This window comes from Pelobates fuscus, chromosome 4, assembly GCF_036172605.1.
Source record: "Pelobates fuscus isolate aPelFus1 chromosome 4, aPelFus1.pri, whole genome shotgun sequence".
NCBI classification, from domain to species: domain Eukaryota; kingdom Metazoa; phylum Chordata; class Amphibia; order Anura; family Pelobatidae; genus Pelobates; species Pelobates fuscus.
Genome location: NC_086320.1, coordinates 282,340,750 through 282,358,355, shown reverse-complemented (window position 1 = coordinate 282,358,355; position 17,606 = coordinate 282,340,750). Strand labels below are relative to the sequence as shown.

At 41.7% G+C, this 17,606-nt stretch overlaps 1 protein-coding gene across 4 annotated transcripts in view; it reads left to right on the top strand.

Moving 5' to 3' along the window:
• The window catches only part of ELMO1 (engulfment and cell motility 1), a 381,378-nt gene that overhangs the window by 346,248 nt on the left and 17,524 nt on the right, over positions 1 to 17,606 (top strand). The window lies entirely within an intron of this gene.

Below are 17,606 nucleotides of genomic sequence, written 5' to 3'. Positions count from 1 at the left end.
GAAAGCTAGCTGCAGTATCTCAGAATCACTGGTTGATTCCTGGCAGTTATAAAAGAGCCTTTTATCCTTCCAAGGTCGATAAAATCCTTACTATTAAGTTAGGTAATAACAGCTAGACCCCCAGGACATACTTGAAAATTGGTGGTACGCTAAATGTACATTTCCTGCTTAAATACTTTAATATTATTGTTTAATATATTTTCTTCATATTTGGAGTGCTGTAGTAAATAGGAACATCAGTAGTGAAGTCATGCCTCATGCGCCAAGCTAAAAATACAAGCATCCTGCAATGTTTCTTTTGATTGCCTGAGAGGCGACGTAAATAAAAAGCAAAGTGGAACTGGCTAATGGAGAAGCCTAGGGTTATGCTGCAAATCTCTTAAGAGACTGAGGAAAAGGTAGTTTTAAAAGAAATACTGCTTCTGTAATCAGTAAAACCAACTAAAGATGATATGCATTTAGATTTCTCCATCAAATAATTGACAGGCTATTTGCATCTAAATAAATCGGAAATCACTTGTAAGTTTACTCCCTATATACTTGCTGCATAGTTTAAAGGGACAATATAGTTTATAAAGCCGTTTTGGTGTCTAGATCATGCCCCTGCAGTTTCACTGTTCAATTTACTGCCATTTTCGAGTTCAATCACTTTTGCTTCTGTTTATGAAGCTCAAGCCAATTCTCTCTCTCCCCCCCCTCCCCCCCCCTCCCCATACATAAGGTTCCTGCAGGGTCTAGCAAGCTATTAACAGTGCATGAGATAAGACAATTCTGATTAAACATAATTTGCAATAGAGGAAGTGTAAACATTAGATTACTCTTTACAGGATGTGTTTAGGAGGGCTGTGCAAGTCACATGCAAGGAGGTGTAACTAGGGCTGCATAAACAAAGTGATTTAACTCCTAAATGGCAGAGAATTGTGCACTGAGACAGCAGGGACATGATCTATACACCAAAACTACTTCATTAAGCTAAAGCTGTATAGGTGACTAGAGTGTCCCTTTAAATAAATACATACATGTGATGATGAAATCAAAAAGTGCAGTTTATGGCTAGGTTAATTGTTACTGTGAATGCAAACTATGATGCCAAAATTTCAAAAGGACAAAGAGGGGCACTTTAAACTTCTTTATTTGGGGGAGAGGGGATCTGAGTGGGGGTCTGGAAGAATAATGTAGAAAATGTATACAGTCTGTTTTCTAAATACATTTATCTATTACTGTGAGTGTTATAGCTGTGGAGCTCTGTTATACACCCAGATGCATCAGCAATATGGATCTCCTAGAAAAAAAAGGGACATAGATAAAATATAAAAGAGGGTCAGAGAGATTTTTTTTTTTTTTTTTTAAAGTGGCACTATCGTTTCTTGCCACCAAAATATGATTATTTCATAAAGATAGAATCTTTATCATGTACTCATGTGATTGTGTTTGATTCACTGAAATTCCAACCTAGTCAACAGATATAGTACCCCTGAAACTTGTAGACACTGGGCGGAGCTAGTGCCGTCAAGAAGAGTCAATCCCTCCAGCAGTTGCAAGGAATTGCCTTTATATTTGGAGGATCCTGTAGTCACTCTGATCCTCCATAGCCCTCAATTATGTACTCTTGCGCATGCTCGGAAGGGAATTTGGTTCCTGGAGCTGAAGAGGATCCTCTAGAAGAAGGTGCCTGCGAGGGACAGGTCCAGGTAAGTAAAACTCACCTTTGCATGCCGCTCTCGGCCATCAGACCCCCCCATTGGCATTATCACCATGAGGGGTCTTTGCAAATTCTGATAAATCCCCAGATGGTGACAGGGCTACTTTAACCATAGTAAAGAGGAGTTAAGGAGTAGAGTCTATTCAAAAGAAGAAAAACTACCACAACAAGGGAAAATAGTTGTAAATTAGAGGGGCAAAGGTTTTACAATATCAGGAAGTATTACTGTACTGACAGGGTGGTGGACGCATTGGAATGGCCTTCCAGCTGAAGTGGTAGAGGTTAACACAGTAAAACCATAAGCATGTGTGGGATAGGCATACATCTAGCGTAGATATAAGATAAGTCCAAGGACTAAGGAAATTATTTAGAAAATTGGGCAGACTAGAATAGGCCAAATTAATCTTATCTGTCGTCACATTCTATGTTTCTTCAACACATTTTCGAAGTACCATTCAAAATATATGATTAAATGAAACATGCTCTATTTGTTTTTGTTTTTTATTTATTTATTTTATTTAAGTTGAATTGTCTACTGGATATTAAATACAGAAGAATTCTTTTTCTTTGGCATTTTAGTATGTATTTCCTTTTTCTCTTTCAAAAGCAAATGGGTCATCATGTCTTATTTTTATTTTATTTTTTTAAAGAAGGAAAAGAATTAGACATGCCACCTGACAACCCAGTGCTTACCATGTCAAGGGACAGTACACCATATCACACCATATAGCTATAAATCCAGTGAAATGGCATGCCTTTCTTAGGGTGTCAATTCATCCCTACACAAGAGACTCTTGAGACATGCTATGTATAAACGTTGTGTGAGAACACCCACTGGCCAATGTTTTTCAAAACCTGGATAATAAAGATTTGTACAATTAGTTACAAAATATAGGCCAATGCAGATTAGAAAATATTATTTTGGCCCAATTTCATACATATATTATAAGTTTACACTACCCCACTATTTAGGAAAGATGTGCCTATATTTTCTTTTTTAAGCACAACCACAATGACAGGTTGACTTTCTATATACTAATCATATCATATCGGATTTTACTCTGATTTATGTTTCAGGATTTAGGAGGAGACCCTTTACATGATTCTTTGTACGGCTTTTAATATTTTATTGAATGAAAATAGTCTCCTGGTCCAAGAAGCATCCTAATTGGAATAATATGCATGAGACCTTTAGCAGCATGGGTTAACCCATTGCCCATGGAAATGTGACCTACATGAAGATAGCTCTTCCTTATGAAATATTAACGGTGCTCAAGTACAAAGGAGAAGTTTAGGTTTTTTTTCCCCACCATGTGATTCCCTGCTGTTTCTCTCAAACCTGCATTCAGTTATAGAGAAAGCTTCACATTTTCAAAGGCAGTATTTTTATATTGAAAAACTCAGTATGATTCTTTTCAGACCTCTATGAAATATATTCCATTAACTTAACATGGACCTTCCATTAAAAAGGCATGATGGAGAATAAAATACCATCTGTACATTGTGCTGGCCAAACTAATAGTGGTAAATCCTGCAAGCATGGCATGAAATTTATACAAAGAACTGACACGGCAGAATCGCACATTTGCTAGCTTGCAGCCGGATGAAACGCATTGAAAAATGTCACAAAGGTAATTAGAGGTTGTCATGCCCTGTACAAAATGTGTTTACCCACTACCTATTGGGTTTTTTGTTTTTTTAATAATGCATTATTATGAAGAAATTGATGGCGGCAACTCCCCCTAACACCAAAATGAGTATGTGCTTGTGGTTTTGCAACATACTGCACAATGCTTAATTTATATAATGAGAAACATGTTATATGCCACCATTACCGCCATTATATTCTAGGGATAAGAAAATGCCATCAACTGCTTCTTAAGGGTTCCAAGGTAGATAAGGGTTGACCTAAACTAGTATGTGTGGCCGTTAAAAATAACCAACCTGCAAGTGACCCTCAAGTTCTAAAAGAAATATAACTTTGTATAAGTGTCTGGTTAAGAGTAAAAAAAATAATAATAAAAAAGACTAAAATGGCAGGTTGTAGCAGGTTGAATATTTTTTTTATCTATTCTTTATCAGGATGGCATCTGTCCTTTCCCTACTAATATCAGGCCTATTATAGAGGTTCTTGGTCTTCCTAACCATCATTTTATATGTTAGCCAGTAACATATACTGGAACTGGAGAGAGCAGATCCATATTTTACACTTGGAATATCTGTGGATCTCTCTGCCTACTCAGATGAGCAAGCATATGTTTGGGACCATGTGAGTGCATCCATGTGTTGCCTTATAGGCTTTTTGTGTTAGTGGATCACACTATGTGATTTCTCCTATTTACACTACTACAGGAGATTATACAGAAGAGGTGGTAGGATTCCCTATAAAGATCCTACTGCGCAAGAATTTTTAGCCAATTATTCCTACTGGCTCTTATTTTGTGTGTGTATTTATCATTTACTTCGCAACAAATGATATTTATCATAACTTGGTAATATTGCACTATTTTGGTTTATTATAGTGTATAGACCACTGCATACCATCTGCCCTAAATCTCCACCTAGTGTATGTGGATTCAGCTCTCACACTAGATATTTCTGCAGATCAGATGAAATATTTAACCTATGTTTTCAGGTCAGATCCTATATTTATCCTACGTTTAAGGAGACCCTCTCAGCTGTTCTCCATCTTTACTGTAAGAACAGGTGCAGACATGTGCAGCAATGGCATCACTTTCTTTCTTTCTTCTTCTTTCTTAATTTTCATCCTCCTATTATTCGTCCTCTCCTTATTCTTCTTTATTCTTCTCCTCTTCTTCCTTTTCGGCTTCTTCTTCGCTTCTCCTATCACAGCATTCGCGTAAGGCAGACCTTCCCTATTGGCTGAAATCACTTTTTATGTTCCTCTTCCTTTTGACATTGACTCTTCTGGTTATTATATTTTAAGACATGGAATATAGAAATCTGTGTTACATTTAATCACTTGAATTTTTCACTTTGAACCAGTCCTTAATCAAGTGCTTCAGGGCAAAACTACATTATTACTGTATGTTTGTGCAGGATAATAAGGTATATTCTGTATATTCTTTTGATTCAATAGGATAGTGCTTTTTATAAAGACCTATACTCATGGTGGCTTTTTGGTAGAGCTGAGAGTTGAGTCATTTAATTTATTTTATATTTTCCAAAGGATTTACCTTAAAGATTTACTCCAACCGTCATGACCAATTAAGTGATTTGTAGTGGTCATGGTGGTATGAGTCAGTATGTGCAGTGTTTCATCAGAAACACTGCACATTCTTAGATATTGGCATTTTGTGCCGGGGGCTAGTTGCAACCGCATAACATGTGACTTTGGCAGCCCAGAACTCTGTTACATCATCAAAGAGCACAGCACATTGTCAATGGACGTATTGAGTTCCACCTTGCAGACAGTGCTTACAAAGGGAAGTATTTTTCTCCCCTCCCACCCAATAAAATTGTTGGTTTAAAAAAAAAAAAAGCACCCCCTTCCCTACCTTCTCCACACCTCCTCCTGCTGGCACAAATTGCACGCATGACGCATAGACTTTGAGCAAGTGAAACCATCCAATCACAGGCTTCGTTATGAGAAAACTGTGATTGGACTGCGCAAGGCCCCTCTGACTTCAGGAGGGGGTGTAGAATCAACGCTAGCAGCTTTGCTTGGCACTGTATTCCAAGTGAGTAAAAAATCATTTTCTTACAGCTTATACTGCAAAAGGAGTGTGGGAATAGAATTCATGGTGCCCACCAGAAAAGGTCTCCCCTCCAAAGGCTTTGAGAAGCTCCATCTTAAAAATTATACATTAAATAAATCAATATTTTCAAGCCGAAGGACTCAGAAATAAGCAGTCGTGATGAATTTTAATTTGTGTTATAACTGTAACAAATTTGTTTTGACTGTAATGTTTGCCAGAAAGGACTGCAAATATTCCCAAACTCCACTAATTCACTTTGACAAATGCCACATGTTTTCTAAGGCATGAGTCTTATTGATTAGATCAGACCATAACAGGCCACTGCTTTCTACCTTGATCCAATATTCATATATGTACTAATACACTTATAAATACAACAGTTTAAATTTAATAAATTATGTTTATTTTTGCCCCCAACTATTATTTATTTGGGACAGCTCCTTCAGATGCATATGAAAGAACCTAGAATCAGAATCTTGAAAAATAGATACCTTGAGTGTTTGCATCCATTTTTTTAATGAAACCAATGTTGTGTATAGTTCACGTAGAATTCTCAATGATTATTCTTGAAAAGCTATGAATAAATTTACGATACTCAAAGCTTTTATATTTCCTGTCCAATTTTCTTCTGCTGTTTTTGCCGATGCATATATTTGTTGGCCTATTTCTATTTTACACCTTTGTGTTTGCTTTATTATAGTTGCGTCTTAAAGGGGAACTATCACTTTTCTTAAAATTACATTAAAATATATCTCCTTATCTGTATGGTTTTTTTTTTATGCTGACTGCCAGTGGCAAAGGAGAAAGCTTATTACACTGACTGACAGGGAGCTAAGATGGAGGTATACAGGTGAAGGTTAAAGAGTTAAAAATTTCAGACCTCACAAATACATATTTGTTAAATAGCTGCTGAAAGGCACCTAAAGCACTTCATCTCAATTCAATGAACTGGGTGCAGTGGATGTTTATTTGCACCTATGTGTGCCTAAGTGCAAACTTTGATTTTATGTTAAAATCCAGCACAGAGATCCACCACTTTAACCACTTACTAAATTATCATGATGACATTTTCTTCATCCAATTAAACATTTCTCATTGAGAAGCATTATTGGATATACGGCTCATGCGCGGCAATCATTGCAGTCCACCAGTAAAGTGCACAGTGTCTTCATGCATAGCAAGCAGGTCTACGTCTATCCCACCTCTGATGCTCGCCTCCAAGATTTCTCCAGGGCTGCACCACTTCTGTGGAACTCCCTTCCCTTCTCCGTAAAACTCACACTCAGTCTCCACTCATTCAAAAAATAATTGAAAACTCACTTCTTCAAGAAAGCATATCAATTAAACTATTAGCAGGTTTTTATCCCCCACCCCCCATGACTCCTCTCCTGCAAGTGTCAAAAATGACCTACTAAGCCCTCCGTGAATACTTTTCTAACAACCTACTTCGTACCCCTACTTTTACCCTTTGTATCACTATACCCCACTCCCTCTAGAATGTAAGCACATTGAGCAGAGTCCTCCACCTCTCTGTTCCTGTACGTCCAGTTGTCTGGTTACAATTACATGTCTGTTAGTCCACCCATTGGACAGCGCTACAGAATCTGATGGCGCTATATAAATAATTAAAATAATAATAATAGGTCCTGTAAATATTGCAGGACTGAAATACAGAAATGCCTCTGGTAGCTACACCTAGAGGTGTCATTAGGGAACAATGTAAACACTGTATTTTCTCTAAAAAGGGAGTGTTTACATTGAAAAGCCTGCAGGGACAGGCTATAGACACCAGAACTACTACATTACACTGTAGTGGTTCTGGTGACGATAGTGTTCCCTTTACTGTATCTGACTTACTCTACATGTCCTCGAACATTTTAGATTTCAGTCTCCCCCAATAAAGAAATAAGACAGTGGTAAATTAAATATGAGAATTTAGAATTCGTTCCAGTGTTTTTCTTCCCATGTCTCTTCACTTGACAATTTATTTCACAGCTTCGAGCTGCGCCTTGGGCTTTCCTTCAGATTCCTTCAGATTGTATGCTATGTATGATTTCTTTGTTGTAAAAAAAAAAAAAGAGAGAGAAAAAAAGGGGGAAAAAAGGGTTTTATACACCTGCAAAATTATAGGTAATTTCTGTAGCATTAAGAAATATAACAGTTAAAGTGACAATGACCATATAAATCTAAATAAATATTTTGTAAGTAAGTGGCTTTTTATGCAAGTGTTTTATTTTTCTATACCTACCAAAGCATTTGTCTCCTTATTTAAAACTCTGCTAAAAACAATACATCCACTTATTAATCCCAGCAGTCTACTTTCCCTTTAACGACAGTCTGGGTTATGAAAAGCTTTATCATAAATCCTATACACTTCAAATAATCCAATGGAAAGAGGTAGAAGCTCACCTCTTCCTCCTTTCAAAGTCAGTATGAGAGCATCATCCCCCATCCCCATTTATTGTATTCTTTTCTCACTGATGTTGCGGAATAAAAGAAAATTGAATTGTGTAAATGTTAACATGAGTAACACTGTGTGACATGTCAGGCCACAGATCTGTTCTATCCACCTTCTGACTACAAGCAAAGTTTTCCTTTAATTGGAATTGGACAAGAGATACTGGTTTGACAGGCATTTTAAAAGTGCAGAAGGCAAGAAAGCAGATAAGAAGAATAATGAATAGATACCGTAAAAGTTAAAATAAATGTCTTTTTTTTTTTTCCTCAATAGAAATGTTTAGTGTAAGTCAATCTGAACGGTTATTTTGGTCATGGCACCCGCCTTCTCTGCATTCTGTGTGTTTGTATTCTCTGCATTCTGTGTGTGTGTGTGTATAACCGTCTGTGTAGTGAATATCCCTGTATGTGTATTGTGAACTCCAAATTCCAGTGAATTAAATCTGGATGGCAAACCGGAGGCTAAAATAGTTCGTTCGAAAGAATTCTCCAATTCGACTTTAGTCACAGTATGGCTATATTGGCCTCCGTTTTGCCAGTCTGATTTAATTTGTTAAAATGTGCTGTTTTGTGAACTACCCTGTTTAAGATAGACAATATGAAATGTTTGTGATGTTTTATCGAAAATAATGCAATTGAATGGTTCTATAGACATCAAAATAAACCATGAGGTCAAAGGTCTTGTATTTGTTCCTAAAACACACCAGTTCATGAAGTCACAGTCTGAAAAACTGTTACACCATATTGCCTTAATAACCATCAAACTCAACTAAGTACATAAAAAAGCCATTCGGTAACATACTAATGGGGGGGGACGGAGGGGCCGGAGGTCGTTCACCCCAGGTGTTAAATAGGAGAGGGGTGCTTTCAGTCCATACTGTAGCACAGTCAAGCAGGACGTTGGAAGAGGGTATACAGGCTCCTCTAGAGTGGTGGAGGGAGAAACAAACAAGAGGGTTGGCGGTGGTCAAGCAGGAAATGAATGTGGAGGTATACAGATCGTGAATGAGCACAACAGAGGAGAGACATAAGTGGGGAGGGCTGCAGAGAGAGACAAAACTGGGTGACAGAAGGAGGAGGGGGAAACAGGGGAAAGGTGATACAAATTATGTTGTACTACTCAAAGGGGTATGCTTTGGATCCCATAGCTTCCTTGTACTATAACCAATACAATATGCTGTGGTGTCTATGGTGCTTTGGCTGCCAACAGGAGTGGGGGTGCGAGTGGGGGCAATATACCCTAGGTACATCTCTAATGCAATCTGAAGATTTTCAGGAGGAAACTGGTTAAAAAAAAAAAAAACACATACATACAAGCATACATTCAGTCTTGTTCCAGTTTTTTTTTCAGTTTGTGAGTTATGTTCGTTCTTCATTTTTGCATTCACATATATTGTATAATTATACATAATATGCAAGTCATCTTAATCAGATACTATAAATATTGTTGTACCTTTTTTTCTGCTTATTGCATGTAGTGTGGTGACCAAATAGTAAATATTTTTTTCCAAATTAAAGATGTCTAGAAATCATTAAAATTGACCCGTGGACGACTTTTATATATAGATATATATAAAAAAAAAATTATATTTTTAAAATGTATTTATTTATTTTAAATGTAATTGCCAAATTGTCAAGAAGGACCATTATCCATGTCAGTGTGCGAATAAGTACTTTCCCAATGGATTTTTATGGAAACTAGGAGCTGTCTATCCATATGCTCTTAAATGTTCAACCATGAATTTAGTTTGGTTATACACAATTTTAAACATTCCATTTTATGCTGGCAAATTTCCATCATTGCTAAAGCCATGGGGAGTATAGAATTTTACAGTCATATTCCAGTATTAAGCATAGTGAAGACCGCAAGCTCAGCCGTACTTTAAATATAAATGTTCATTGCTATCTGGAGCATGAAATACATCCCAGGACGATTACTCGTATTTAATGATGTCGAAGGAGAAAAGCCACATTTTTATATATATATATATATATACCGTATATACTCGAGTATAAGCCGACCCGAATATAAGCCGAGGCCCCTAATTTTATCCCAAAAAACTGGGAAAACTTATTGACTCGAGTATAAGACTAGGGTGGGAAATGCAGCAGCTACTGGTAAATTTCTAAATAAAATTAGATCCTAAAAAAAATATATTAATTGAATATTTATTTACAGTGTGTGTATAATGAATGCAGTGTGTGCGTATGTGTGTGTGTATGAGTGCAGCGTGTGTGTATGAGTGCAGTGTGTGTATGAGTGCAGCGTGTGTGTGCATGAATGCAGTGTGTGTGTGTATGAATGCAGTGTGTGAATGCAGTGTGTGCAGGGCCGGTGCAAGGATATTTGCCGCCGTAGGCAAAACAAATTTTGCCGCCCCCTCCCCCCCCATATGTCCTGACTTCCCCTCCTCCTCCCTCAGTGGTCCTTACCTCCCCACCCCCGTGTTCCTTCACCCCCCCCCCCAGTGGTCCTGACTCACCCCTCCCCTAGTGGTCCTTACCCTCCCCTCCCCTAGTGGTCCTTACTTCCCCCTCCCCTCCCATAGTGGTCCTTATCCCACCCCCTCCCTCTCATAGTGGTCCTTATCCCCCTTCTCCCTCCCATAGTGTTCCTTATCCCCCCCATCCCTCCCATAGTGGTCCATATACCCCCCCCCTCCCTCCCATAGTGGTCCTTATACCCCCCTCCCTCCCATAGTGGTCCTTATCCCACCCCCTCCCATAGTGGTCCTTATACCCCCCTCCCTCCCATAGTGGTCCTTATACCCCCCTCCCTCCAATAGTGGTCCTTATCCCCCCCTCCCTCCCATAGTGGTCCTTATACCCCCCCTCCCTCCCATAGTGGTCCTTATACCCCCCTCCCTCCAATAGTGGTCCTTATCCCACCCCCTCCCATAGTGGTCCTTATACCCCCCTCCCTCCCATAGTGGTCCTTATACCCCCCTCCCTCCAATAGTGGTCCTTATCCCCCCCTCCCTCCCATAGTGGTCCTTATCCCCCCCTCCCTCCCATAGTGGTCCTTATCCCCCCCTCCCTCCCATAGTGGTCCTTATCCCCCCCCCTCCCTCCCATAGTGGTCCTTATACCCCCCTCCCTCCCATAGTGGTCCTTATACCCCCCTCCCTCCAATAGTGGTCCTTATCCCCCCTCCCTCCCATAGTGGTCCTTATCCCCCCCCTCCCTCCCATAGTGGTCCTTATCCCCCCCTCCCTCCCATAGTGGTCCTTATCCCCCCCTCCCTCCCATAGTGGTCCTTATCCCCCCCTCCCTCCCATAGTGGTCCTTATCCCCCCCCTCCCTCCCATAGTGGTCCTTATCCCCCCCCTCCCTCCCATAGTGGTCCTTATACCCCCCTCCCTCCCATAGTGGTCCTTATCCCCCCCCTCCCTCCCATAGTGGTCCTTATACCCCCCCTCCCTCCCATAGCGGTCCTTATACCCCCCTCCCTCCCATAGTGGTCCTTAACCCACCCCCTCCCTCCCATATTTTTATTTTATTTATTATTGCCATTTATATAGCGCCAACAGATTCCGTAGCGCTTTACAATATTATGAGAGGGGGATTTAACTATAAATAGGACAATTACAAATAAACTTACAGGAACAATAGGTTGAAGAGGACCCTGCTCAAACGAGCTTACATTCTATAGGAGGTGGGGTGTAAAACACATTAGGACAGGAATTTACAATCAAATAAGGTGGGCTGCCCTTTAGGAGAGGGCAAGAGACAGGTATGTGAGGTAAGGGTTAGTCTTGGAGGCCATAAGCTTTCCTAAAGAGATGGGTTTTAAGGCACTTCTTAAAAGATGCAAGACTAGGGGAGAGTCTGATGGCGGTAGGCAGGCTATTCCATAGGAAGGGAGCCGCCCGCGAGAAGTCCTGCAAGCGCGAGTTGGCCGTACGAGTGCGGACAACGGACAGGAGGTGGTCACGGGCAGAACGGAGAGACCGAGAAGGGACATACCTATGGATCTGTGAGGAGATATAAGAGGGGCTAGAGTTGTTCAGTGCTTTATAGGTGTGAGTTAGTACCTTGAATTGACTCCTATAGCATACAGGAAGCCAATGTAAGGACTGGCAGAGGGGTGAGGTGTGAGAGAAACGACTAGAGAGGAAAATCAATCTAGCAGCAGCATTCATTACGGACTGTAAGGGTGCAGTACGGCTATTGGGGAGACCAATCAGGAGAGGGTTACAATAATCCATGCGGGAAATTACTAGAGCATGGACAAGCTCCTTGGTAGTATCTGGTGCAAGAAAGGGGCGGATGCGGGCTATGTTTTTAAGATGGAATCTACAGGATTTGGCAACATGCTGGATGTGAGGCTCAAAGGTGAGACCAGAGTCAAGTATGACGCCAAGACAGCGCGCTTGCAAGGATGGACTGATGTTGGTACCACAAACTTGGAGGGAGAGCGAAAGAGGAGGATCAGTATTAGGAGGAGGAAAGACAAGGAGCTCAGTTTTTGAGAGATTGAGTTTCAGAAAGCGGGAGGACATCCAGTCAGAGATGGAAGAAAGGCAAGCAGTGACACGTTGCAGGACGGCAGGGGAGAGGTCCGGGGAGGAGAGATATAGCTGGGTGTCATCAGCGTACAGGTGGTAGTGAAATCCAAAAGAGGTAATAAGTTTGCCAAGAGAGGCAGTATAAATAGAAAATAGAAGGGGACCAAGGACGGAGCCTTGGGGAACTCCAACTGAGACAGGGCAAGGGGAGGAGGTATCATTAGAAAAGGAGACACTGAATGAGCGTTGGGAGAGATAAGAGGAAAACCATGAGAGGACAGAGTCACAGAGACCAAGCGATTGAAGAGTTTGAAGAAGGAGAGCATGATCAACGGTGTCAAAGGCCGCTGAGAGGTCAAGAAGAATTAGTATGGAGTAGTGGCCTTTGGATTTAGCTGCGATTAGGTCATTAGTAACTTTGATAAGGGCAGTCTCTGTAGAGTGGAGAGGGCGGAAGCCAGATTGAAGAGGGTCAAGGAGAGAGTTGGAATTGAGGAAATGAGACACACGGTTAAAGACAAGTCTTTCCAGAAGCTTTGAGGAAAAAGGGAGCAGGGATATGGGACGGTAGTTAGAGGGGGTGGATGGGTCGAGGGATGTTTTTTTTAGTATAGGTACTACAGTGGCATGTTTAAGGTCAGCAGGGACGATGCCAGAGGAGAGCGAGCAGTTGAAGATGTGTGTTAGAGAAGGCACGAGACAAGTGGAGAGAGATCTAATAAGGTGAGATGGGACAGGATCGAGCGGGCAAGTGGTGGGGCGAGAGGAGCAAAGAAGAGCAGCCACCTCTTGGTCAGTAGCTGGGGAGAATGTCTGAAGGGTAGGAAAGGCATGATCTATGTGTGATTGAGAAACAGAAAGGCAAGGAGGGGAGAATTCTTTCCTTAGCTGTTCAATCTTGTCAGTGAAGTAACATGCGAAGTTATCAGCAGTAAGGTTAGTTTTGGGGGTGGCCACAGCAGGGCGAAGAAGAGAATTAAAGGTGTGAAAGAGACGCCTGGGGTTGCGGGAACATGAACTAATGAGAGTGGAAAAATAGGACTGTTTGGCAAGGGCAAGGGCTGCACTGTATGAACACAATATGAATCTATAATGGAGAAAGTCTGATTGTGTACGAGACTTCCTCCAGGAGCGTTCAGCACAACGGGAGCATCTTTGCAGGTAGCGCGTTGATTTAGTATGCCATGGTTGGGGGTGGGTCCTCCTCGAGGTGCTTGTTTGGAGTGGCGCTGCAGTGTTCAAGGCAGATGTAAGAGTAGAGTTATATATGGAGATGGCCTGTGAAGGACAGGAGAGGGAAGGGATGGACAGCAGTTGTGAATCAATGTCAGCTGACAACTGTTGGAGATCAAGAGAATTAAGGTCCCTCCTGAGTTGTGGGGGGTTAGGCTGAGGTTTTTGGGTGAGGGGGTATGTGAGAGCAAATGATAAGAGGTGGTGATCAGAGAGTGGATATGGAGTGTTGCAGATATTAGATACTGTACATGCATAAGTGAAGATTAGGTCAAGGGTATTGCCAGCTACATGGGTGGGAGAATCTGCCCACTGCGATAGCCCGAGGGAGGAAGTCATGGAAAGTAGTTTGGTGGCTGCAGAGGTCAAAGGTGGGACCATAGTGGTCCTTATACGTCCCCCCCCCCCTCCCATAGTGGTCCTTATACCCCTTTTTTTTGTTATTATTAATTTTTTTTTATTATTATTATTTTTTTATTATTATTTCTTATTTTATTTATATATTTTTTTTTCGTACCCCCTCCCTGCTTGATATATGGCAGGGAGGGGGGCTCTCCTTCCCTGGTGGTCCAGTGGCAGTTCAGTGGGGGGGAGAGGGGTGCTGGCAGAGCTGTAACTTACCTGCAGCTCCTGTCAGCTCTCTCCTCCTCTGCGCCGTCCGTTCTGCTCTTCTGTCAGCTTACACTGTAAGTCTCGCGAGAGCCGCGGCTCTCGCGAGATTTACACTGGGAGCTGACAGAGGTGCTGACCGGACGGCGCAGAGGAGGAGAGAGCTGACAGGAGCTGCAGGACAGGTAAGTTACAGCTCTGCCAGCACCCCTCTCCCCCCAGTCTGTATTATGGCAATGCAAATTGCCATAATACAGACCTTGACTCGAGTATAAGCCGAGTTGGGGTTTTTCAGCCCAAAAAATGGGCTGAAAAACTCGGCTTATACTCGAGTATATACGGTATATATATACAAGTGGAAGCTTGGCACTCTCCTCAAAAGACAATTAATTATGTCTCATATGCCTGGGTGCAAATTGCTGGCGTCAAATATACAAGCAAATAAATAAAAAATCAAAATGCACTCACAGGTCTTCGTGCTAGTAGAAAAATTGGTGCTTTATTAATTCATATATGGTGTACAAAAATCAATCGACGTTTCGACCCTGCCGGGTCTTTTTCAAGATTCAAGTATTTTCTTATTTATTTGCTTGTATATATATATATATATTTTTTTTATGAGATAGGCAGTTATGTTTTATGAGCTTTTTGCAAGAACATTTGCATTTTTATCTTATTCATTTGCACATATAACAACCATGCAGTTTGATATCTGGGAGCATGGTGGTTGGGATAGGCAGGCTGGGCACCTTTCATCATAATTGTACACATTTCTACTAATTAGGTTGCAGGCTTCAGGCAAGGGATAGAGCAAGATACATTTATATAAATCCTCACATTATTAAAGCAGGAAGGTGGTTAAAAGGACACTCCAGGCACCAAGACCACTTCTGCCCATTGGAGTGGTCTGGGTGCCAACTCCCACTACTCCTGACCCTGCAACTGTAATTATTGCAGTTTTTTTATAAACTGCAATAATTACCTTGCAGGGTTAACTCCACCTCTAGTGGCTGTCTACTAGACAGCCACTAAGAGGTCACTTCCTTAGTTCTAGCAAGGATTTTCCTTGCTAGAGCGTCGCTGGACGTCCTCATGCTATGTGAGGACCTCCAGTGTCACTCATTTCCCCATAGGAAAGCATTGAAATTTGTTTTCAATGCTTTCCTATGGGGAGTCCTAATGCACATGCGCGGCATTGCCGCGCATGTGCATTAGGTCTCCTCGGCCGGTGGGCGGGATCAGTCTCACCCACCGGCCAACGGAATCAGAAGGAGGAGCGGCGCGGAGGAGGAGACAGCGACGAGGGACATCGTCGCTGCCTCAGGTAAGTGACTGAAGGGGTTTTCACCCCTTCAGTAACCGGGGATTGGGGGGTGGGAGGGAGAGGGTACCCTCAGTGCCAGGAAAACTGATTGTTTTCCTGGTACTGGAGTTTCCCTTTAAAGAAGGAGCATACACCCTACAGAAAGCTGTGCCTCTACTGCTACAGGGGCAATGCCCACTATATGAAAGGAATTGGCTGACTGTCAAGCTTTGTTTTGTTGCCTCAAGGGCCACCGTGCCCCACCCCCCCGTGGACAGTTACCAGCAACGTTTTCCCCGTTTCCCTGCTCTGTCCCTTGGATGATGCTGAAGTCCAGGGGCAACACCAGCATTTTCGCAAACGTTAATTTTGCATAAGGCAGCACAAGACTATCGTTATTGCATCACCTGTACCTACTCCCCACACAACTTGAGCGACTTAAGTAACCATTCGCCTAGGTAGACTGCAGATTCTACTTCTTAGCAACCCACATTCCACTATTGCCTTTAACTTAACCACGAGAGCATAGTGGGGCCACCCTGATAACACCTAAAGTGATACCTCTGTCAATTAAGCCTGTACCAGACTCCTGTACCTTAGATATGCATATCTAATATTGTCAGTAACCTTTTCATTTAATCTTTAAACCATACTACATGCTATAGTTATAGTAGAACAATGAATGGCTAGCCTGCTCGACTAAAACGCAAACCACCTGCATAGTATACAGATCTGTTGGTTTAACCTGGGTTCACTGGTTTGTCTCTTATGTTACTGTTCCCTTAAAGTTAACCCATGAGTGACTAAGCATTTAAAATTGTGCAGATCGCTTGCAATATATGACTAAATATAGTACTATGATCTCAAGCAACATTGTACTAGACAGCATGTATAACCTGATTGTTACTTGTATTCTGTTATGCCTGTCTATGTTTGCTCTTGAATTTCTAACCAACAAAAAAAAAAGTGCAACGTATCCTGAATCTGACACCAAAATGTCACCAATTGTCGACTACTGCAACATTCTCTGGCAGTACTGAAACTTGTAATTATCTATGCACTTTCAAAAATAAAGAATTTAAAAAAAGGAGAATACAAATTTATTATTGGGAGAGATTTATCAAAGTGTTATGTTCTGCAAAGTTGCCCTCAACACCAAATCAACCTGTACTGTTTTCACTTAATTTTATTCATTTATGATTCTCAGTTAATATACATGCATCCATCATCTTAAAGTGAATGTATAGTCAAACTACTTTGGCTTAAAGGGACACTCCCGTCACCTAAACAACCTTATCTAAATGAAGTTGTTATGATGCCACAGGCCCCTGGAGGCACTTTTACCTCAAGAGGTTAAACCATTTTCGAACCCCTAAGTTTTCTCCAGCACCCGTCTCTGCTCCTCCCCGGCTGACGCTCTCAGCCAATCAGTAACTCCCAATTCATTAAACTGCCTAGGAAAAAAAACGTACTTTATAGGATGCCCTTTGAGCTTTTTGTAAGTGAAAATTCTGAAGCTGGATGAGGCTGGGGGGAGTGAAGGTAACTTAGTGGTTAAACAGTTTGAGAATGGTTTATCCCCTTGAGGTAAGAGTGCCTGCAGGGGCTTCCTGGCACCATAACAACTTAATTTAGATTAAGTTGCTTTGGTGCCTGAAGTGTCCCTTTCATTAAAGGACCACTATAGTGCCAGGAAAACAAACTCGTTTTCCTGGCACTATAGTGCCCTGATGGTGCCCCCACCCTCAGGATTCCACTCCCGCCAGGCTGAAGTGGGAGGAAGGGGGTTAAACACTCACCTTTCTCCAGCGCCAGGCTCCCTCGGCACTGGGGATTCTCCTCCTCCTTCGGTCGTCATCGGCTGAATGCACATGCAAGAGCCGCGCGTGCATTCAGCCTGTCCATAGGAAAGCATTCTCATTGCTTTCCTATATACGCTGGCGTCTTATCACTGTGAAAATCACAGTGAGAAGCGCGGAAGCGCCTCTAGCGGCTGTCAATGAGACAGCTACTAATGGCTGGATTAACCCTAAAGTAAAGAGAAACTGCTATGTTTACAGCAGAAAGGGTTAATC